Genomic DNA, 24,926 nt, shown 5'->3' with positions numbered 1-24,926 from the left:
TGTAGCAGCGCCATAAGACAGTAAGAAATTGCAGAACGACCTGCAGAGAGTTGATGAATGGCAGTTGACGCTGAACCTAAATGAATGTAACATACCGCGCATACACAGGAAAAGAAATCCACTGCTTTACAGCTACACTGTTAATGACAAAGAGTTTGAGACAGCGTCTGTCGTAAAATATCTAGGCGTAACTATCCAGAGCGACCTTTAGAGGAATGACCACATAAAATAGATAGTGAGAAAAGCAGATACCAGACAGAGATTCATCAGAAGAACCTCAGGGAAATTAACAAATGCACGAAAGAAGTGGCTTATAAGGCGCTTTTTCGGTGGATTCATAAGTATTGTTCAGCTGTTTGGGATCCCTGTCAGCTCTTCCACATGCTGCCACAGCTTGATTTGCTCCTTTGTCTCGGGGTCATTAGTAGTACAGTACATGCAGCACTATTCCATGGCGATTGGACGGCTGAATAAGCCATCTGGATTGACCTGCCACACCTGTAACATTTGTGCTGCCGCCTGGGTTCGACGTGCGTACTGAATAGGCGTGAGTAGTGATGGAAACCAACGGACGGAGACCTTCGTCATTTTCAGAATATCACGCAATATATTCAGAACTGATCTATGACAGATTTTCGCTTTTTCAACTATATTCTCGACTAAGAGATGCCGGTCCTCGAGCACCAGTCCCTCCACTTCTCTAGCGACTCCACGTTCTTCACAGAGAACTGGTCTGCCATTTCGTTCTCCGTCATGCAGACTCGTTCGACCACACTGGACTCGTCTGCGCCAGCTAACAACCACTGTGTCATATGACGGAGCACTGCTGCCCTACACTTCCACCAACTCAGGACGCATCGTTGCAGCGATGTTCCCTTTCAAAAGCAGGAAACTAATTACCGCACGGTACTGCACTTTACCAAAAGGCTTCGCCATTTCGTTCTGGCCCCTGTAGCGTAGTTCCACGGCACTGTGGGCGGAGAGTTCATTATGTTCTACGACTGCATACATGTATCCGCAAACAAAAATGTATCACGGAGCTATATTTTCGAGGTTATAATTAAAACCTTATGACCCCTCGTAAGCAGTAGACAATTTCTCATGTGGAAGCCGGTAGCCACTAGTTTCCTGCATTATAGTAGCATCTAGGACAGACATTGATACACATCCATCTGAGAGTGACGAATGTGTATCGGACAACATGTCTGTCGAAAACGATCGTTGTGGAATTGTGCGACAAGTTCCATGCTGCGTCCGCACATCGCAAATGTCATAACGCAGAAGTTAAACCAACATAAGTGAGAGACACTCGAAGACCTGCCCTGTGGTCCTAACTTCTCCCTTTGTGATTATCACGCCTTCGATCATTTAAGAAAGGTCTGTCAGACGAGTATTACCAGCACGCAGTTACGGACTTCTGCACACAGCACGGCATGCTGTTTTACCAAATTAGTATCTTCAACCTGTTGCTTCGGTGAGATGATTGCCTCAATGCTAACGGAGATTTTGGCTGTTTCGTATATCGATTCTGGACTGCATGGGCTTCGAACGATAACTTTTTGATCCCCCCTTGTATAATACACACATCAAAAACGTTTTGCATCACCTCGGTTCCGAGAGTTCCGGAACCTGTACAGAAAATTGGAATAGAGATCAAAATAAACATCATTTCCGCCCTTTTTATTGCTCATGAAAACCACACAGTGCATGTTCTACCGCCATACAGCGAGACGTTCAGAGGTGGTGGCCCAGACTGCTGTACACACCAGTACCTCCAATACCCAGTAGCACGTCCTCTTGCATTGATGCATGCCTGTATTCGTCGTAGCATACTATCCACAAGTTCATCAAGGCACTGTTGGTCCAGATTATCCCACTCCTCAACAGCGATTCTTCATAGATCCCTCAGAGTGGTTGGTGGGTCACGTCGTTCATAAACAGTCCTTTTCAATCTATCCCAGGCATTTTCGATAGGGTTCATGCATGGCGAACAAGCTGGCCACTCTATTCGAGGGATGTCGTTTCCCTGAAGGAAGTCATCCACGAGACGTGCGCGTTGGGGGCGCGAATTGTCGTCCATGAAGACGAATGCCTCGCCAATATGCTGCCGATGTGGTTATACCATCGGTCGAAGGATGGAACTCACGAATCGTATAGTCGTTACGGCGCCTTCCATGACCACCAGCGGCGTACGTCGGCCCTACATAATACCACCCCAAACCAGCAGGGTACCTCCACCTTGCTGCACTCGCTGGACAATGTGATTAAGGCGTTCAGCCTGACCGAGTTTCCCCCAAACACGTCTCCGCCGATTGTCTGGTTGAAGGCTTATGCGACACTCATCGGTGAAGATAATGCGATGCCAGTCCTGAGCGGTCCATTCGGCATGTCGTTGGGCCCATCTGTACCTCGCTGCGTGGTGTCGTGGTTGCAAAGATGGACCTCGTCATAGACGTCGGGTGTGCACAGTTTGAGTCGCAACACGACGTCCTGTGGCTGCAGGAAAAACATTATTCAACTTGGTGGCGTTGCTGTCAGGGTTCCTCCGAGCCATTTTCGTAGGTAGCGATCATCCATTCCAGTAGTAGTCCTTGGGTGGCCCTAGCTAGGCATGTTATCGACAGTTCCTTTCTCTCTGTATCTCCTCCGTGTCCGAACAACATCGTTCTGGTTCACTCCGAGACGCCTGGACACTTCCCTTGTTAAGGGCCCTTCCTGACACAAAGTAATAATGCGGACGCGATCTATCCGCGATATTGATCGTCTAGGCATGGTTGAACTACAGACGACACGAGCCTGTACCTCCTTCCTGGTGGAATGACTGGTACTGATCGGCTATCGGACACCCTCCGTCTAATAGGCGCTGCTCAAGCATGGTTGTTTATATCTGTGGGCGTGTTTAGTGACATCTCAGAACAGTCAAAGGACTTTGTCTGCTATACAATATCCACAGTCAACGTCTATCTTCAGGAGCTCTGGGAACCGGGGTGATGGAAAACTTTTTTTGATGTGTGAATATAGAAGAACCAAGGTGGAAAAATCAGACCATATCGGCAACATATTGGTGCGGCATTCGTCTTCATGGACGACAATTCGCGCCCCCGTCGCGCACGTCTTCTGAATGACGGACTTCCTTCAGTACAACGACATCGCTCGACTACAATGGCCAGCATGTTTTTCCATACATGAACCCTATATAAAATGCCTGGGACAGGTTGAAAAGAGCTATTTATGAACGACATGACCCACCAACCACTCTGAGGAACCTACGGCGAATCGCCATTGAGGAGTAGGACAAACGGGACCAACAGTGTCATGATGAACCTATGAAAAGTATGCCATGACTAATACAGGCATGCATCAATGCAAGAGGACGTGCTACTGAGTATTAGAGTTACCGATGTGCACAGCAGTCTGGACCACCACCTCTGAAGGTCTCGCTGTATGGTGGTACAACATGCAATGTGTGGTTTTCATGGGCGATAACAAGAGCGGAAATGATGTTATGTTGATCGCTATTCCAATTTTCTGTACAGGTTCCGGAACTCTCGGAACCGAAGTGATGCTAAACTTTTTTTTTTGATGTGTGTAAAACACCAAAAGATAAAGAGACAGTTCTCTTACGTTATATTCACGTAATGATCGAACAGAGCCAAAATTTACTTTCCCTGAACTGCGACTGACATCAGTGATTTTCAGGGTAGTCAGGAATTTGACGGCGTACTTTTATGACTAAAGTGAAATAGAGTCGTGTTATTGGGAATAGCCTTTGGAAGTGGTTTATTAGTCTAAACAGCACTAATGTGATTTTATCAGTTGTGTGTCCTATTACGTTAGGGCTTTTCTGTGCGGTTTTAATAGATTTAACCATGATAACTGAGTTAGTGATGAGTTTACGAATTTTAATTCATTTATTCTGCGAAAGTGAATTATTCCTCGACTTTTGTGAATTTGTCTTTCACGTATGGTTGAAATAGTAAATTCTTACATTCGACTTCTTTTAATATTCAAATTAGCAAAAAAATCGCTTATATATAGAGTATTACATATTTGTAGTTTTTCTGCTCCTTTTTCTGGATTCCCCCTGGGACTGTAATTACAAATAGAAGCAACATAGGGCAGACTGATAAGGAAATCGCCACAGTATGTACTTCGACCGCATGTTATGCAGAGCGGAGCAAAAATGCGACGGTCGCAGCTGAGACTTCCTGGGTGGGAAAAAAGCTAAAGACCTGGCGAGGGAAACTACGGCCGGCAGGATCGCCTCTCTGTCTCGCTCCTCTCACCTGTGGAGGCAGCGTTTCACAAGGGGAGCCGCGAAGCGCCCGCTGTCCCAGCGGCCCGTTCCTCTGTCTCCGGTCCAGCGGCGGCCGCGCGTGAAACGCGAGACGGATCGGGGCTCCGCGCACCGCTGCGGCGGCCACTCCCTGGAATCTCCAGCTATCGGACTGGAACTCCTGTCCGCGGCCGTTCGGCAACATATAGACAAGTACTCCATGCCATACGGCTTGTCTTCTTTCGCCATATAGTGTAATACGAGGCGGGTTTCCTAAGTAAGAACCGATCATAAACACGAGGCTTGGAACTTAAATAGTGGCAATTACTTATTTGTTGTTGTTGTGGTCTTCAGTCCTGAGACTGGTTTGATGCTGCTCTCCATGCTACTCTATCCTGTGCAAGCTTCTTCATCTCCCATTACTTATTGCAACCTACATCCTTCTGGATCTGTTTAATGTATTCATCTCTTGGTTTCCCTCTACAATTTTTACCCTCCACGCTGCCGTACAATACTAAATTGGTGATCCCTTGATGCCTCAGAATATGCCCCACCAACCTATCCCTTCTCCTAGTCAAGTTGTGCCACAAATTTCTCTTCTCTCCAATCCTCATTAGTTATGTGATCTACCTATCTAATCTTCAGCATTCTTCTGTAGCACCACATTTCGACAGTTACTGTTCTCTTCTTGTCTAAACTATTTATCGTCCACGTTGCACTTCCGTACATGGCTACACTCCATACAAATACTTTCAGAAACGACTTCCTGGTGCTTAAATCTATACTCAGTGTTAACAAATTTTTCTTCTTCAGAAACACTTTCCTTTACATTGAGAGTGTACATTTTATATCCTCTCTACTTCGACCATCATCAGTTATTTTGCTCCCCAAATAGCAAAACTCATTTACTATAGAGGGTCTATACAAGGGCGATGTTCTTGAGGACAATATTATAGAAATGGAAGAGAATGTAGATGAAGATGAAATAGGAGATATGATACTGCATGAAGAGTTTGACAGACCACTGAAAGACCTAAGTCTAAACAAGGCCCCGGGAGTAGACAACATTCCATTAGAACTACTGACAGCCTTGGGAGAGCTAGGCCTAACAAAACTCTACCATCTAGTGAGCAAGATGTATGAGACAGGCGAAATACCCTCAGACTTCAAGAAGAATATAATAATTACAATCCCAAAGAAAGCAGGTGTTGACAGATGTGAAAATTACCGAACTGTCAGTTTAATAAGACACGGCTGCAAAATACTAACATGAATTCTTTACAAACGAATTGAAAAACTGGTAGAAGCCGACCTCGGGGAAGATCGGTTTGGATTCCGTAGAAATGTTGGAACACGTGAGGCAATACTGACCCTACGACTTATCTTAGAAAATAGATTAAGGAAAGGCAAACCTACGTTTCTAGCATTTGTAGACTTAGAGAAAGCTTTTGACAATGTTGACTGGAATACTCTCTTTCAAATTCTGAAGGTGGCAGGGGTCAAATACAGGGAGCGGAAGGCTATTTACAATTTGTACAGAAACCAGATGTCAGTTATAAGAGTCGAGGGACATGAAAGGGAAGCAGTGGTTGGGAAGGGAGTGAGACAGGGTTGTAGCCTTTCCCCGATGTTATTCAATCTGTATAGTGAGCAAGCAGTGAAGGAAACAAAAGAAATATTCGGAGTAGGTATTAAAATCCATGGAGAAGAAATAAAAACTTCGAGGTTCACCGATGACATTGTAATTCTGTCAGAGACAGCAAGGGACCTGGAAGAGCAGCTGAACGGAATGGACAGTCTCTTGAAAGGAGGATATAAGATGAACATCAACAGAAGTAAAACGAGGATAATGGAATGGAATGTAGTCGAATTATTTATTTACGATCCAAAATAGTCCCCATGGTCTAGGACGGCCGACACGGCAGCTTTATATCAAACTAGCTATACCTGGTGAACTTATTTCCGCCTCTGAAAATCTTTATATGTTATAGCTGACGCGGTAAACGTTGTTTTGCCATATAAATCGTCTCTAGTCTATAAGAATAATGTATACGTGTAACACAATGTATACCCGGCGAACTTTGTTCCGCCTCTGAAAATCTTTATAGGCCTATGTTATACCTGACCCGACAAACGTTGTTTTGCCATATAAATTATCTCTAGTCTATAAGAATAATGTGTACGTGTAACACAATGTATACGTGTAACACAATAGCCGTTGTTGGCGGGAGCTCGTGATACAAACAATTATAATGGCCGAAAACTGTGTAGGAAGTGAGAAAATGCTTAGGGGGAAGTCCGACAGTATCGGCCACTGTTAGTTCTAGCGTTTCTACGGTAGATCGCGCGGATTTAACAATTGCAGCCGATACACGGCTCGTCCATTAGCATAGAAACATAGCGGCAATTTCGTGTCTAAACGTGTTCGTGAGCATTATGAATAAGGCCAAGCGCACACGTATCGATTTTTATCGTACGTAAAAATACTGTATGATTCAATTCTTTTAGAGGAACAATGGGAACCATAGGAAATTCTTTGTTCCAATAAAAGAATTTGATAGTATGATACGTTTCGGTACGATAAAAATCGATGCGTGTGCGCTAGGCCTAAATCTCGGTTTGGCGAATGACGCGTGCTACCTAGTTAAACTTCTCGGTCTAGTTACGTCGATTCAAAGAGGGATGTTCGAGTCCCTGCTTTTGGTAAGTTTTCTTCAGCTACCTATCTATCGAATAGTGAAAGACTGGCAGGGATAACTGATCAAGTGACAATTGATCAGTTATCGACCGGGGTTGAAAATTATTAAATTACTAAAATCGCTGTTAAAAATAGGGGTTGGTGGTAGAAGGGTGAAAATCTAGGGTTGCGTGTATTTTTAATGCCAGATCATAAGAAAATAAAAATAAAAAGTTCTGTCCAAAAAATACGAAAAAAGTTTTGGGGTGGACCACCCTTATCACTTGGTTGTATGAAAAATAGATGACGACCGATTCTCAGACCTACCGAATATACATATAAAATTTCATCAGAATCGATCGAGCCGTTTCGGAGGAGTATGGCAACTAACACTGTGACACGAGAATTTCATATATAAGGATGAAGAGAACAAAAAACGAGCGGAGGGGGAGGGTAGCATCTTTCACTAGTAATCAAAAAGGCATGAGAGCCGCGTTCGAACCCATCGACTACTTAAATTCTGAATATAAATCAACAGCAATGGCGCCTGTTGAGGCAAAGGCTTTATCAAAGGAAGCGGCGGAGAGCAAAGTGTTGCAGAGCACTCTCTTGCCGTTTGGGTGGGAAACGTTTCCAAAAAGGCGGAAGAATCGGAAATGATCAACGGCATGAGGACGCAGAACGCGATGAAAACCACTGCATTAAAGACAAATGACATGTATCCACAGGACATGTGGGTTGCGATTGAAAAGCAAATGTCATGATGATCCCTGCGCTGGCAAATGATTCAGGCTTAGTCCCCCAATCGCATCTGTGGGAACATTGAACGCGTAATTCAGTATGTAAAGAGAGATCAGAACCTGATAATGATAGGGAGACGTAACGCAGCTGTATGGAAAGGAATAGAAAAAAAGGTTAAACTGACCTGATTAGTGCCATCAGGCCCTCTCTTACATTACATTAGGGTTTTACACGTACAGTACCTTCCGTAGATCATAGTTTAATGAGAAATAAGAATTTCAGTTAATTTCAAGACGACATATAGTACTAAAATGATGTGAGCTTCTAGAGTGATAATATGAGTAAATAATATTGACTATGAATTAATAAAGTTAATGCTGGTAGTTCTTGTACTACTGCAGCTGCTGCCATTAACAGCGATGCTCGTAATAACAACAATAATAATAGTGGCAGATATATGAATTTCTAGGTGTACAAGATAGAGGTTTCCTAATATAGCGTGCTTAGTGGAAAGGAAATTTAAGAACTCTGCATCAGATAAGAGTGCCGGGAAAAGAGTAACATTTGGTTGTGATGAATGATGTACGAGGCTAACGAGTGCATACAAGGACAGTGGTAATTCTTAGTGTTGCTTTTGTAAGTATGTCAAGTAGCTGGAAATGTTGTTACGTTCTCTAATACAATGCAGAGGGTTATTCCAGAGTCGGATTCCTGCTATTGAGAAGAATTGCGCGAAAGTGGTTGAACGACGAAGTTGGACAGAAAATATTTTGCTTTAAAGGGAATAGGTGTTTCTGCTATGTCTTCAGATAAGAGCGTTAAGGATAAAGAAAAGTATGAGGGGCATGTACGTTGATAAGACAGTACACAAGACATACGGTTCGGCAGTCCCTACGCTTGTCTGCACGCAGACAGGATAACTGTGCATAAGATGGTGAAATATGATCAAAGAATCTAGGATCACAGATATGATGAAAACAGGCACTCATAAACAATTCCAGGTGCCGTGGGCTTTCCTGAGGGAGGGCCTTGCTGGATAACATAGCTGTAATCAATAATTGGAAATGTGTCTGTTTAAATTTCTATTTGTAAAAATCACAGACGCAGCCGTCTCGTGCGAGAACGAGAGCGAGTGGGCGCTGTCGTACAATGCTGGTGAAACGCTATGTCAGTATACGCCGGTCGTGGAGCATCGCCACACACACAGTAGTCGCGTCGCATTGCTCACCGTTTTCAAGGGAACTACGGATATTCAACGCGCATGGTTTAGACGTGAAATTTATGTCTTTTCGGCTCACAATGGAGTCTTAACAAACCCGTATTTATTCGCTGTAGGACGACCGACGCAGCTATAAAGGGTCGGCGTAGCGAGCTCGTTGTTATACTGTTCTTACGGAAGTAAACTGGTGATGATAAATAACTCGGTGTCCGAGTGTTTCTGTACCTCATGGATCCAACGCCTGCAAAATCCTGACGAATATAAAGGGAGACCCTAAGCCGAGGAGACAAAACCTTAATCGCCTTATATTTTTCAGGTCAAGAGAGACTAGCTTTTTATATTTTTGCAGGGTCTGGAAAGACTCTGAGTATCATGCGCATTGCAGTTAAGCTCTCCGTGCAGTTTCGATTTTCATCTGTTACCACTCCTAGACTGTTTTCTGAAGCAGAGAACCTTATTTAGGGTTACAGATGGTAGTTATTCCCGATATTTCTGCTTAATGAGCCTAGAATGACCCTCCAGTACCGCTTGCGTATTGGATGGGTTGAGTTTTAACCCCATACCCTGCGCCATTTTGATAGTGCACATAGGTCGATACTGAGATTCTCGATAGCAGTCTTCAGGTTTTTTGGTTTTGCACACAACTGCACGTCATGAGCGTACATGTGGTATTTGCAGTGGGACAGTACTGATGACAAATCATTTACTTATTATGAAAAGAGCGTAGGATCTAATACCGAACCCTGGGGGACGCTGACACTTTTTGCCTCCACTGTGACGTTGCGGTGCCGGAAACGATGCATTACTGGAAAGACGTCAGGTATGAGTGAACGAAATTTAGCCTGCTAAGCTTGACAAGTAAAATGTCGAGGTCTACAGTGTCAGAGGCTATGCTGATGTCTAAGAAGCATATGATAGTCGCTTCTTGTGCATCCATGGCAAGCTTAATATTTTCTGCTACCTTTATTAAGGCAAATGTTGTGCTGTGATGTCTATAGAAACCTGTTTGGTATGCATCTACTATGTTGTTAGTAGTTAGGTAGTTTGTTAGTTGTTTGCGGGCTATGTATTCTAAGGCTCTGGATGGTGCAGGAAGAACGCAAATAGGTGGAAACGCTGTTTCTTGGTACTGGCTTAACTAGCTCCTGTTTCCATTCCTTAGGAAAAACATTTGTGCTTAAGGAGTGGTTGAAGACAACTGTTACAGTGGGCAGAGGAGACTCAACAATAAGCTTCTTCATTTGTACTGTGATGCTTTCACATCCAGTAGACGCTGATTTGACATAAATGATGGCTTTTTTGATGGTACTCGAAGTAACAAGCCTTAAATAGAATTTTTCGTGGCTACAGTAGTTTACCCCCATGAAGAAATCAACGAGTCTCTGTTTCATTTGTGGTTCAGTTGTGGTTGTAGATAATATGAAGTGTTGGTTCAGTTCTTCAGCTGTGACAAAGGGATAAGGTGTAGCTTTTACTTTGCCCGTATCAAAACCACGCAGGTTTATCCACAAGACAGCTGGTCTATTTCTGCTGTCGGTTAATGTATGGGCATGCCTGAAGTTTTGCATGTCTAACAGCTTGACTGACTTTGTCCCGCTTCTGCTTGTAAGCAACATGATTTTGAAGGTCGGGGCGTTTTTCGTATGCCCGATGTGCTGTGTCTGGGAGATTCATGAGCTGTTTTAGAGTTATCCAAGCTAAAGTTTTCGTACTTACTTTTCCGGTCTTTATGAGAGCATATTCGTCATTTAGTTCAGTAATCTTGTTAGTAAATCAATAAATTTTTCGTTTATGTCCAAGATGGGAATAAAAGACGTTCCCCAAACAATTTCAATAGAAGACGTTCCCCAATCCCACAGCTGCCAGTTCAGTTAAATTAATGCATTTGAAGTCTCGGTACGCAGTCAGTTGGTGCTACTTTCTAGGACATTCTAGCGAGTACGTCATGAAAACTATGTCACGAGTAGACAGGCCAGGTACAGATATTTGAGGGCTGCTGTTGCAGTAAAATAAAACTATCGTATTACAAACATTATATTTACTGAGAAAAAAATTGTCTGTAGCATCAAAGCAGTAAGAGAGCTAATTAGAGCAACACTTTGATTTTCTTTTTAAATAAAGTCAAAGGTAATATAATCACATTAAAAATGGAATGAGTGGAATAAAAAAAGGATCTCTTCTCCACCTGTTTATCTCTTAATACTTCCCCTCTAAATGATATCCAAAATTAACAACGTATATAATTTAGAATGTAGCACGTTCTTACATTGACGTTCATGAATATTCTGATTCAATGGCTTTGTTAATAAGTCTGCTTTATTTTTATCTGTCGAGATGCATCGAATGTCAATCGTTCCATCCATTACTTACTCCCTGATGAAATGATGTTTTATGGCAGTGTGTTTTGTTGTTGGTTTGTCTTTATGATTCTTGGAGTTTATGTTTGCTGCTTCATTATCACACTATACACATGTTGATTTTACAATTGGTTCTTTCAAATTATGGCTTGTCAGTAATTTTCTCATCCATACCACCTCTCTTGAGCAGGCTTCCCGTGACACTTATTCTGCTTCTATTGTGCTCAGTGCAACCGCAGTTTGTTTCATACTCTTGCAGTATACCGGCGATTCTGCCACTAATATTACGTATCCCGTAATACTTTTACTATCATCTATACAAGCAACCCAACCAGCATCAGCGAATGCTTCGAGTGTTTGGGTCTAGTGAAGCAGGGGATACAATCCGTCGCCTTTGACCAATGACGCCATACATTTCTCAGACAATAATGTCTTCTCTTTCAGCCATAGATAATAAAACAGTTCTGTGTTTCGGATAAGCGCTATCATTGTACATTAAAATAATTGAATGTGATTTTAAAAGAGATCGCTCCATATTGCTCAAAATATTCTTCTTGTGCATTTATTTAAATAATTGGTTGTTCGCAATTCATTCGGTACTTAATTTCATTCTTAGTGATATTGAGGTAATTTGGACTATTAGTTTCTTATTTTAGGACAATTTTTAGTGTCTCATTTTCGTTTGTAGGTATGGATTTATCTGTTCCGATGAACGTGGATGATTTGAGAGAGGCTATGGGAGTAGACATGTTGGCCACGATTTGTTTTTTACAAACGTGTGGTCTCGTTGCCGAGTACGTTCGATGTCGTGAGTGCGGCGAACATATGCGCCTCACAAGAGTATCTCGTCGCGTACTCACGACTTATTCGTATGGCGCTGGAGCAAAGATCGATTGTGGCGGTCCATTAGAGGAGGGACGTGGTTCGAAAAATCTAAGCTCGCCTTGAGAGACATTATGAAAGTTACGTACTGTTGGTGTTTGTGCCTGTGCGGCTGTGTGCCCATGAATGTCGTGTGAGTAAGCATACAGTTGTGGATTGGTACTCTTTTTGTAGGTAAATTTGTGGGGAACACATGAAATGTAGGGGGCCGTTGAAGGGGCCGGATATTATGGTCGAAACTGACGAGTCGCATTTTGGCAAAAGGAAGTACAATAGGGGGGAACCTCCGGTGGGATTATGGGTTTGGGGGGCTGTAGTTTCTGGTCAAGAATGTGACGATATAGTGTTTAAGGTAGTACCCAATCGAAGGAAGGAAGTTTTGGTCAGTTTATTTGAAGATCACGTTGCAGAGGGTACCATTGTAATTTCAGATGGTTTTTCTTCATATAATGATTTAGGGGGAAGGGGTTATCAGCATCTCGTAGTTAATCACAGTATTGAGTTCAGATCACTATCCACAGGGGCTTGCTCAAATAGCGTAGAGGGCTATTGTTTAGCTGTGAAATCTCTGTTAGCGAAGGGGAAACACCGGATTTCCACACATCAAAATCACTGAGACGAATATTCATGGATGCGTAGTATTCCCCAAACATATTGCCCGTTTAAATGTTTTTTTAAACGTGTTGGGTAAATGTACCGTCCGAAATATATTAGATAATTTCACATTAGTATGGGGGTGGGGGAGTGAATGTGTGTGTTTGTGAGTGTTTTCGTAATGTTTTGTTTGTTGTGTATGTGGGTATGTGGTTGTTGTTGATGTCTTTCTAGGCGAATTTCGGTTCTTTTAAGAAGTTCCCGTGTGGTAAGTTCGGTTTTCCATTTTTTTTTATTTTACTGCATTTGACGATTTTGACATATTTCATTGTTGTATTACACCATTACGTATGTTTTCTTGTACTGCAGTACGTAATAGAAATTTCACAGCTGTCGTTCTTCTTTCGTTTCTCAGCACTAGAATCAGTACGATTTTTTCGAATCTGTACAAGCAATATTAAAGGCGATGCGCCCGACACAAAATTTGTATCCCGTTCTTCAGTTGACCTTTACACCAACACTACCTATTCGAAAAGAACGACATATGTAACACTGATGAGATTTACCTATATACACTCCTGGAAATAGAAATAAGAACACCGTGAATTCATTGTCCCAGGAAGGAGAAACTTTATTGACACATTCCTGGGGTCAGATACATCACATGATCACACTGACAGAACCACAGGCACATAGACACAGGCAACAGAGCATGCACAATGTCGGCACTAGTACAGTGTATATCCACCTTTCGCAGCAATGCAGGCTGCTATTCTCCCATGGAGACGATCGTAGAGATGCTGGATGTAGTCCTGTGGAATGGCTTGCCATGCCATTTCCACCTGGCGCCTCAGTTGGACCAGCGTTCGTGCTGGACGTGCAGACCGCGTGAGACGACACTTCATCCAGTCCCAAACATGCTCAATGGGGGACAGATCCGGAGATCTTGCTGGCCAGGGTAGTTGACTTACACCTTCTAGAGCACGTTGGGCGGCACGGGATACATGCGGACGTGCATTGTCCTGTTGGAACAGCAAGTTCCCTTGCCGGTCTAGGAATGGCAGAACGATGGGTTCGATGACGGTTTGGATGTACCGTGCACTATTCAGTGTCCCCTCGACGATCACCAGTGGTGTACGGCAATGTAGGAGATCGCTCCCCACACCATGATGCCGGGTGTTGGCCCTGTGTTCCTCGGTCGTATGCAGTCCTGATTGTGGCGCTCACCTGCACGGCGCCAAACACGCATACGACCATCATTGGCACCAAGGCAGAAGCGACTCTCATCGCTGAAGACGACACGTCTCCATTCGTCCCTCCATTCACGCCTGTCGCGACACCACTGGAAGCAGGCTGCACGATGTTGAGGCGTGAGCGGAAGACGGCCTAACGGTGTGCGGGACCGTAGCCCAGCTTCATGGAGACGGTTGCGAATGGTCCTCGCCGATACCCCAGGAGCAACAGTGTCCCTAATTTGCTGGGAAGTGGCGGTGCGGTCCCCTACGGCACTGCGTAGGATCCTACGGTCTTGGCGTGCATCCGTGCGTCGCTGCGGTTCGGTCCCAGGTCGACGGGCACGTGCACCTTCCGCCGACCACTGGCGACAACATCGATGTACTGTGGAGACTTCACGCCCCACGTGTTGAGCAATTCGGCGGTACGTCCACCCGGCCTCCCGCATGCCCACTATACGCCCTCGCTCAAAGTCCGTCAACTGCATATACGGTTCACGTCCACGCTGTCGCGGCATGCTACCAGTGTTAAAGACTGCGATGGAGCTCCGTATGCCACGGCAAACTGGCTGACACTGACGGCGGCGGTGCACAAATGTTGCGCAGCTAGCGCCATTCGACGGCCAACACCGCGGTTCCTGGTGTGTCCGCTGTGCCGTGCGTGTGATCATTGCTTGTACAGCCCTCTCGCAGTGTCCGGAGCAAGTATGGTGGGTCTGACACACCGGTGTCAATGTGTTCTTTTTTCCATTTCCAGGAGTGTATGTAAACTGGAGAGCAGGATACAAATGTTGTGTATAGCTACATAGCTCAACTAAAGAATGAGATACTATTGTCATTGCTGTGATCAAAACTATAACTTTCAGTTGAAGGCGAAAAAAAAAAACTGTACGCCATAATGAATTACGGGATCCAAATTGTATATGTGTCGTCTTATTGCCTGTTCGCGTAGTTCAACTGAGGTACAGGTTGCAAATGTAACGTACGTCCACTTCCACGTTTTCGTTAGCTGTGTACATATATATATGTCAACGGAAGTATGGCATACAAATATGATGTATGTAGCTCCTTCTGGCATCGGTAGTACTACTATCTACGTAGGAACAGACTATTAGTGGTAGCGAAGGCGAAAGAAACAACACATGTAAAATTTGTATCCCGTGCCTCAGTTGACCTATATAGTTCAACTGAACAACAGGATATTAATGCTAACGAAAACGAAGAAATCGACGTGCGCTAAACTTGTATCCCGTACTGCAGTTTTCCAATACAGTTCGAATAAGGTTCGAAATACAACCCATATATATGTAACGTGAGGTATTCTATGCTACCAATATTTACATCCATTTTTCCCCTACATTTTCCTCAGAAATAATACGATACAAACACGCGATATCCTTAACATGAAAATACTACTTGCCTTGATATATGTCACCTATATTTTTCGCCTCTCATATTCCTTTGTTTCTGAACAGTCTTGTCAGCTCTTTCATATGTGTAATAAATGCTCTCTGGCCAATTCTGACGTCATTGGTCAAAGCCGAATGGTTGTATCCCCTGCTTCACTAGACCCGAGTATTTGACCAGTGGGATAATACGTTAGTTTATAATGCGCTGCTTCCTTCACGTATCTTACTACCCTTTTTGGATCATTTCGTTGGTTCATATTAAACGTTGAATAACATTGTGACAACCTTGTCACTGAGAAAGCTAAACCTGGTAGAGACCTTTGTGACAGGTAAAGAATGGCACCAACACGCTCACGATATGGAAGATTTTTAACTTCTTCATCACACTTCTCATGCAGAAAATTCGGTTTCATTTCCACTTGGGTCCTGGCACCCTTAGCATTTTGAGGTCCAGATCTATCAGGTAGATATTTAATAAGACTAACTGTCAAATCTTCAGTGTTCTCAAATTTCACTCCTAACATGTTTGATACCATGGTCATGTGATTGATTTCAAAGCAACTTCCTAAAAGAGCTTTCACCTCTTGCCTCATCTCTTCATTTTGTGCAATATAAGCGTATCATCTAGATACACAGACAGAGTAGCTTTCCCTTCCTTTGTACTTAGCTTGTACACACAAGGATCTACATGATTCCTAATGAACTCCAGTTTTTCTAGTGTTATTTAAATGATCATTTCAGTAGCTTGTTTCAGTCTATATACTGCCTGGTTTAACTTGCAGACCAAACTTTCTTGGTCTTTCCCGATGAAAGGTTCTGGCTGGAACATATACACATTTTCTTTTAATTTGTTATGCAGATAGGCACTTTTCACATCATAGTGATCAGTACGTCGACTTTTCTCAACAGTGGCTGCTATCAATTGTTTAGAATCTAAAACAGGAGCATAAATCTCGTTGTAGTCTACACCTGCTAGTTGACTAAATCCATTTGCGACCAAGCAAGCCTTAAAAATCTGCTTCTCACCAACTGTCTTCTTTCTAAATACCCACCTGTTCTTTACAGGAATTACACCAGACGAAAGCTCAACCAATTTCCAAGCATCATGATTCCTCAAGGAAACATTGAAACTATTAATTCCGCTCCCTCGTCGGAATTAACTGATCCTCCTGATCTGAGAAACCATAGAATTCCTCTTCAGTGCTAGAATCTTCTCTTTCACTGCGTATTTCTTCTTCGATACTTGAAAATCATAGTGTTCCATCACTGTACAGTTCAGTTTATTATTTTCGGATGAGAATTTGCCATTAAAAAGTCCTTTGAATATGCAGTCCCTGGATTCCACAACCTGATTCTTTTCTGACATCCAGATCCTGTATCCATTACCATATAGAGAATATCTTACAAGAACACTTTTTTCTGCCCTTTTAGATAATTTAGAACGTCGTCTTTGTCTGCGCGCAAGAACTCCGCATTTTATCTCACGTAAATATTCTCACACTAGGCATTCTAAATGTCTGCAAATCACAAGGCGCTTATTCGTTTCTGTGTCTATTTGTAACACGATTTCGTATGTATGCAGCAATGTATACCAGCTCAGCCCAAGAAATCTTCGGTAAATTACTTCCTAGTAACTGCAGCCTTACCATATCCATTAACATTCTGTAGAAACATTCAGCTACACTATTTTTCTGAGGTGAGTATGTCATTATTATTTCATACCATATTTCTTCAGATTCACAAAACTGCGACCATCTGTACGAACAGAATTCTAGGCCATTGTCAGTGCGAGTTGTGTTCAAGAGTTTTCCGGTTTGTTTTTCCATTTCAGTCTTCCATTTCTTGAATTCTTCCAATACCTTATTTTTTAAGAAACGTACAAATATCTTTCTGCTTGCCTCATCCACGATACTCATTAAATATCTATTTCCTCCAAAACTTGGAACATCAGTAGGTCCCATGAGATTACTACGAACAAGTTCTGAAGTGACTGCTCGTTCCTTAGAATCTTGCGATACAGTTTTCAGAAACAGTCGATGTACCCGCCAAACAGTTATCACACGTCGTTATTTTCACCTTCTGCTTCATAGTCTAATCCCAGGATTGCTTCCTTTCTCATCATGTCCTTTATTGTATGCTTACTGACGTGCATCATTCGACAGTGTCATAAGTCTAGTGATTTTGTGTTACATTATTTATTTCTCAATATGTTTATTGGTCTATCAACTGAACATGGCTTCGTATTTATGTAATATAAACGACCTTTCTGCTCAAAAAAAAAAGGTTCAAATGGCTCTGAGCACTATGGGACTTAACATCTGAGGTCATCAGTCCCCTAGAACTTAGAACTACTTAAACCTAACTAACCTAAGGACATCACATACATCCATGTCCGAGGCAGGATTCGAGCCTGCGACCGTAGCGGTCACGCGGTTCCAGACTGAAGCGCCTAGAACCGCACGGCCACACCGGTCGGCCCCTTTCTGCTCAGGGCACAAGTAGAGTATTGTCAGCTACGAATTCCTTAGCTAATTATCTTCGCCTTTACTGTACCTTTCCCCATGGCTTCTATTCTTCCGCCATCAGCTAAGCTTATGATCTCAGCTGAAATATTTTTATCAACATCTGAAAAATAACTTTCATTTGGAGCCATGTGATGCGTTGCTCGGGAATCTACTACCAAGTTACCACCATTCAATGCAATTGTGCCACAGGCAAAACTCATTCCGTCTCACCAGGCTCAATTATAATCCAAAAATCAGAATCCAGTAGAATCATTTTCATCTGATACGACCAGGAAGCGTATTTCACACCACTTAGTTTCTCCGTCATCTCTGTTTGTTTCACCACTCATTTTATTGTTTTTTCTTTCCCGTGAGATCACAAACACAGTTCGGTTTCAATTAACGTTTTCCAAATACGTCACCCAAAAAATAATCGGCCAATATCGGGAAATATTCCGTCTTCGCCACACGGATGAGGTTAAGATCGGTTAATTGACACACACAGTTTACTGTTTCCTTCGTTAGCGCGACTGAGGCCATAACCATTGTTGTAGTGGAATAAAACTTCGCTATCAAATACGTCATAGACTGAAGAGCCAAAGGAATTGCTATAGGCATGCGTATTCAAATTCAAAGATTTGTAAATAAGCAGAATACGACGCTGCGGTCGACAACGCCTATATAAGACAACAAGTGTCTGGCGCAGTTTTTAGGTCTTTTACTACTGCTACAACAGCAGGTTATCAAGATTTAAGTGAATTTGGACGTGGTTTGATAGTCGGCGTACAAGCGATAGGACACAGCATCTCCGAGCTATCGAAGAAGTGGGGATTTTCCCGTACGATCATTTCACGAGTATGCCGTGAATATCAGGAATCCGGTAAAACATCAAATCTCCAACATCGCTGCAGTCTGTAAAACATCCTGCAAGAACGGGACCAACGACGATTGAAAGATATCGTTCAACGTGACTGAAGTGCAACCCTTCCGCAAATTTCTGCAGATTTCAATGCTGGGCCATCAACAAGTGTCAGCGTGCGAACCATTCTACGAAATATCATCGATACAGGCTCACTTCTGTACTCTTGATGACTGCCTCGCCTGGGTCCGTCAACACCGACATTGGACTGTTGATGACTGGAAACGTGTTGTCTGGTTGGACGAGTCTTGTTTCAAAATGTATCGAGGGGATGGACGTGGACGGATATGGAGACAATCTCATAAATCCATGGACCCTTCATGACAGCAGGGGACTCTTCAAGCAGGGGCGAGGCTCTGTATTGTTGTGTGACGTTTTCAGTTGGAGTAATATGAGACACCTGATACGTCTAAATACCCCTGTGAGAGGTGGCACGACGTAAGCATCCTGTCTGATCGCCTGTATCCCATCATGTCCATTGTCCAAAATGGTTCAAATGGCTCTGAGCACAATGGGACTTAACGTCTGAGGTCATCAGTCCCCTACAGCTTAGAACTACTTAAGCCTAAATAACCTAAGGACCCCACACACATCCATGCCCGAGGCAGGATTAGAACCTGCGACCGTAGCTGTCGCGCGGTTCCAGACTGTAGCGCCTAGAACTGCTCGGCCACTCCGGCCGGCTGTCTATTCTCCATTCCGACGGACTTGGACAATTGCAGCAACAGGACAATGGTACACCCCACAAGTCCAGAAGTGCTGCAGAGTGGCACCAGAAACACTCTTCTGAGTTTAAATACTTCGGCTGGCCATTAAACTCCCCAGACAGGAACATTATTGAGCATATGTGTGGTGCCTTGCAACGTGCTGTTCAGAAGAGATCTCCAACCCCATATACTCTTACTGATTTATGGACAGCCCTGCAGCATTCATGGTATCAGTTCTCTCCAGCACTCCTTCAGACATTAGTCGAGTCCATGCCACGTCGTGTTGAGGCACTTCCACGTGCTCGCAGGGGCCCTAGACGATATTAGGCACGTGAACAAAGTTTACTTAATGAGAGAAAAAACTGCGTACACCATCAAAGCAGCAACGCTATAACAACACTCTGACTATCTTTTCAAATAACGTCAAAGATAATAAAATAGTCATAAAAATGAAATGAATGGAATTAATGAAGAATTTCTTCTCCATCTGTTTAGCTCTTAAAAGGTACGAATTCCTTTGTTTGTAGATTTTATTGTAAATATATCTATGAGAGTGTAACTACCATTTGCATGACAGGTTGTAGCACTTTGGAGGAGTGCTTAAAGGACAATTGTATATTATACTGACGTTAGTGTCACCAGCTATAATTATATGCTCACATCTCGATTCGAGACTTGAAAGAGCAGTTTCGAAGGAGGAAAATCTGCCTACATTAGGAGGTTTGAAGAGGACTTATGTCAGTCACTTTCTGTTAAGCGACTGGATCTCTATGGACATATATTCCGTTTGTTTACCTCCACTATTGTTGGATATGTGCAGCCGAGTAAGTGACAAATGAGAGGGTATGTACGCCACTACTACAACCCCTCATCATTTACATCTGTCATGTCCTAGATAGATGTAGCTATCTAGATTTACTGAACTTGTGGGAATACTTGGTTAGAGTCAGGTCTGCAACAAGTGTCTATATCTTGACATATATGACGGAACTCGTCGAGATGAGCTGGCAGAGACTGGGCGTTTGCGTCCGCAATATGAATTTAGTGAGTTCAGGTGCAAAGCTGGCTAGGTTATCGCTGGTGGACATTGGTGACTCTGGGCCAGCGGGGGTGGAGCAACAATGCATAGCGGGGCGTTATGTGGTGGGAAAGAACAGATTTCCGGAAGTGGGAGGGCAGGCATCTTCAAGTAGAAGGGAAGCTTTGTTCCAAAGTCGAATAGGCTTTGACGGTGATCGTTAAACTGCCAACTGGTGTCAGGAACAGAATCTTGCTAAATAGAGCTAGAATAATCTGTGTGCAACAGTACTAAAAGGAAGATAAACGGAGTAAGAACAAAGTATAAAGATATGATAATAAATTGCTACATAAAAATTGAAGTAAGAGAGTACATTAGTCATCTGAATCACAGTCCTGCCAGAATATTGAGGTAACAGTGAAACACAATACATAGGTATTTCTGCCTCGTGATGACTGGGTGTTGTGTGATGCCCTTAGGTTAGCTAGGTTTAAGTAGTTCTAAGTTCTAGGGGACTGGTGACCATAGATGTTAAGCCCCATAGTGCTCAGAGCCATTTGAACCAGCCAACATAGGTATTGGGATAATGAAAATTGAACACAAAATCTATAATTAGTACTAGATGCAACGAAACAAACGAATAATAATAACAGGAAACTGCTGTAAGGGAAGCATTACAAAATTAATAGTTTCTTTACAAAATAAGACACAAAAATAACACATGTACTGGAGGCAGCAAGAGCTAACATGTTCTTAACTCCTAAAGCACAGGCATTCGAGTTCATCTGCATCCCGTTTTCGATTCCCGCAATTAACCTGCCATTGTTTGTTCACTCGTTTTGTAGCAAAAATGTTGAGATCGCACTGTTCAAAATTTTCAGTTTTTCACTGGTGAGTACCTCGCGTATTGTTGGACTTGACTTCGCATGTTTCTTCTCCGCCCTGAAGATTTCAGATATTTTCCTGTATGACGCAAACCTCATTGTAATGGGTTTAGGTTTTGAAGATCCTTGCGTCTTACGCCATCTCTGACTTCTGTGTCATTCAGTGTCACTCCCAGTCCTACCTTTTCACGGGCGAGATCGATCACTAAATCGTCTGCATTCTACCTGTTGTTCTCAGGAATCCCAAAGGTACTGCACAAGTTCGTTAAACTTTTCGATCAGCTTCTGTTCGAGAAATGTTGGCATAGAGATGAGAAAGGAGAAAGACTGATTGAGCGCTGCAATAAATTTCAAATGGTAACATCGAATGATCTCTTCAAGAATCACAAGAGGAGGAGGTATACATGGAAAATACCTGGAGACACGGGAAGACTCCATCTGGCTAATAATCATTATCAGACAGAGATTCCAAAATCAGATATTGTATTGTAAGGTGTACCTAGTGCTGTTATAGAGTAGGATCACAATTTAGTAATGATGTAAATTAGACTGAAGTTTAAAAGACTCATACGGAAAAATCAGTGTGGAAAGAAATGGGATGCTGGCGTACTGAAGAATGATGAGATACTTTTGAAGTTCGCTAAGATGGCACAGGAGACCAAATCGTGGCGGGTCGCATCAAACCAGTAAGAAGAGAGAGAAAAAAAAGGACGTGCCTTCTGCGATAATGAATGGCAGAGTAGGTAGATTAAGGGGATTGGACATCTGTAAAAATGGCTTCACAGATGTTGGACAGATAAAAATAGGTACAGGGAGGATAACTGTGAAGAAACCTTTGGTAACAGAAGAACTACTTTGATGGATTAATAAAAGAAGAAAGTACAAAAATGTTCAGGGAAATACCATAATTCAACAATATAAATCTCTTAGGAATGAAATAAATAGGTAGAGCAGGACAACGTGGCGAAATGGCTGCAGGAAAGATGTGAAAATTTCGAAGAACACATGATCGTCGGAAGAACTGACTTAGCATATAAAAAAGTCTAAACACCCTTGGGCGAAATTAAAAGCAAGTATAGTAATATTAAGATTGCAATGGGAAATCCAGCGTTAAATGGAGAGGAAAGAGTGGATCGATGAAAACGGTACAGTCGTCTATGAGGGGGAGGACGTCTCTGTTGATAGAAGAAGCAACAGGATTCAATAAAGAAGACGTAGGGTATACAGGGAGTCAGAATGTAAAGAGCTCTGGAAGACTTGGCACACATTCCATCATCGTATCCAAAATAATTGAGGAACATAGCAACCAGTCGGCTATTCACGTTAGTGTGTAGAATCTATGAGACTGGTGACGTACCGTCAGACTTTCGGAAAAATATTCCGAAGACAACAAGAGCAGATAAGTGCAAAAACTATCACACAATAAACTTAACATCTCACGCATCCAAGCAGCTGACAAAAATAATACACAGAATAAAGGAAGATAAAACTGAAGAACTGTTAGATGAAGACCAGTTTGGCTTTAGGAGAGTTAAAGGCACAAGAGAGGCAGTTCTGACTTGGGGTAAATAGTGGAAGCAAGACTGAAGAAAAATCAATATACTTCAAGCGTTCGACACTGTGAAATGATGAAAGGTATTCGAAATTCTGAGGAAAACATCAATAAGCTGTAGAGAGAAATGACTGTTATGTATGATGTGCAACAACCAAGATGGAACTATAAGACTGAAAAACCAAGAACGAAGTGTACATATTCAAAATGTAATAAGACAGGGATGCAGTCTTTCGCCCCAATTGTTCCATCTATACATCGATAAAGCAATGACAGAAATAAAAGAAATGATCAAAATTTATATTAAAATTCAGGATGTAAGGATATCGGTGAAAAGATTCACTGATGACATTGCTGTACTCGGTAAAGTGCAAAAAATTACAGGATATCTTGAACGGAATTAACAGTCTAATGAGTACAGTATATGGAATGACAGTAAACCAGAAAAAGAAAAAAGTAAGGAGTAGGAGAAATGAGAACAGCGAGAAACTTAACATCAAAATTTGTGCTCACGAACAAGATGAAGTTAGAGAATTCTGCTACCTTGGAGGCAAACTAATCATGATGGACAAATCAAGGAGGACATAAAAATCAGAGTAGTGCAGGCAAAGAGGACATTCCTAGCCAAAAGAAGCCTACTGGTACCAAACATTGTCCCTACTTTGAGGAAGAAATTTCTAATAACGTACATTTGGAAAACAGCATTGTATGGTAATGAATCACAGACAGTAATAAAATTTTAACAGAAGCGAATGGAAGCGCTTGAGGTGTGTGGCAAGCAAGATAGCAGAAGATAAAGCCTAAGGGATAACAGTATGTACTGTTGGCAAATTCCCTGGGGTGTAGATGTGGCAACGTCGCATTGTTGTCATCACCACCTCAACCCTCCTCCCTTCCCCATTTCTCCTCCCCTCCCCCGCATCCATTCCTCCCCTCCTCCACTTACCCTGCCCTGCACCATTTGGGAACTGGTGGGAAAAGGACTATCTGTGATGAGCTGCTCGAGAGGAAGGAAGTAAGGTACTATTAGCCCTCCTGGCTAGCCGAGAGGTCGAATGCACTGCTTCCCGAGAGGGGAAGGCGTGCCGGTCCCCAACACGAAACTGCCTGGCAGATTAGTGTCTAGGACTGGTGTGCCAGACAGCCTGTGGATGGTTTTTAAGGCGGTTTTCCATCTGCCTCGACGAATGAGGTCTAATTTCCCTTATTCCGCCTCAGTTACACTATGTCAGTGATTGCTGTGCAAACATTGTCTCTATATACGTGTACACCACCATTACTCTACCACCTATACATTGGGGTTACACTCGTCTGCCACAGGATGTTCCCGGGGGGTGTCCCACTGGGGGCCGAACTGCACAATAACCCTATGTTCAGTGTGAGGCGTCGGTGGTGTGAGTGGACTGCTGCAGCCTGTTGTGGGGTTGTGTACCATTGAGAGCTACAGCAGTGGGGACGGACCCTCTCATTCATTTCTAGGTCCTCATTTCAATACATACATACATACATACATACATACATACAAGTACTATTTTTCTGTATTTACATTATCTATTTTTAAGGCTATTATCCAGTTGCTCGAATGTCCTACAGCTGCCCCACACTTGCCATCCCCCACCACCCGCCCTCACTTTCATAACCCCCCTTCCCCACACTTTTTAAAGGCAGACTGCTCTAGTGCACAATACTGCCCACCCGAGGGTACTCGAAACTGCATTACAACCTTCTCCACCAACCACCACTTACCACCGCTCCCACCCACCACCTTTCAATTGGCGGGAAAAAGCCTGGAGTGGAAGGTACTGCCTTTTATTTTTGGTTGGAAATATGTTCAGTTGACAGGATGTTGGTGAGAAGTTTAATAAGTGTATTACCTGTAATCATACAGCTGAGGGCCGTGTCCATAGTCTCCCACATGAAGAATGGAAGGAGGTGATAATGTATGAGCATAGAGG

The sequence above is a fragment of the Schistocerca piceifrons genome, chromosome 7 (assembly GCF_021461385.2).
Source record: "Schistocerca piceifrons isolate TAMUIC-IGC-003096 chromosome 7, iqSchPice1.1, whole genome shotgun sequence".
Classification (NCBI taxonomy): Eukaryota; Metazoa; Arthropoda; class Insecta; order Orthoptera; family Acrididae; genus Schistocerca; species Schistocerca piceifrons.
The sequence above is the reverse complement of the archived record's forward strand: the minus strand, read 5'-3'. Positions refer to the sequence as shown.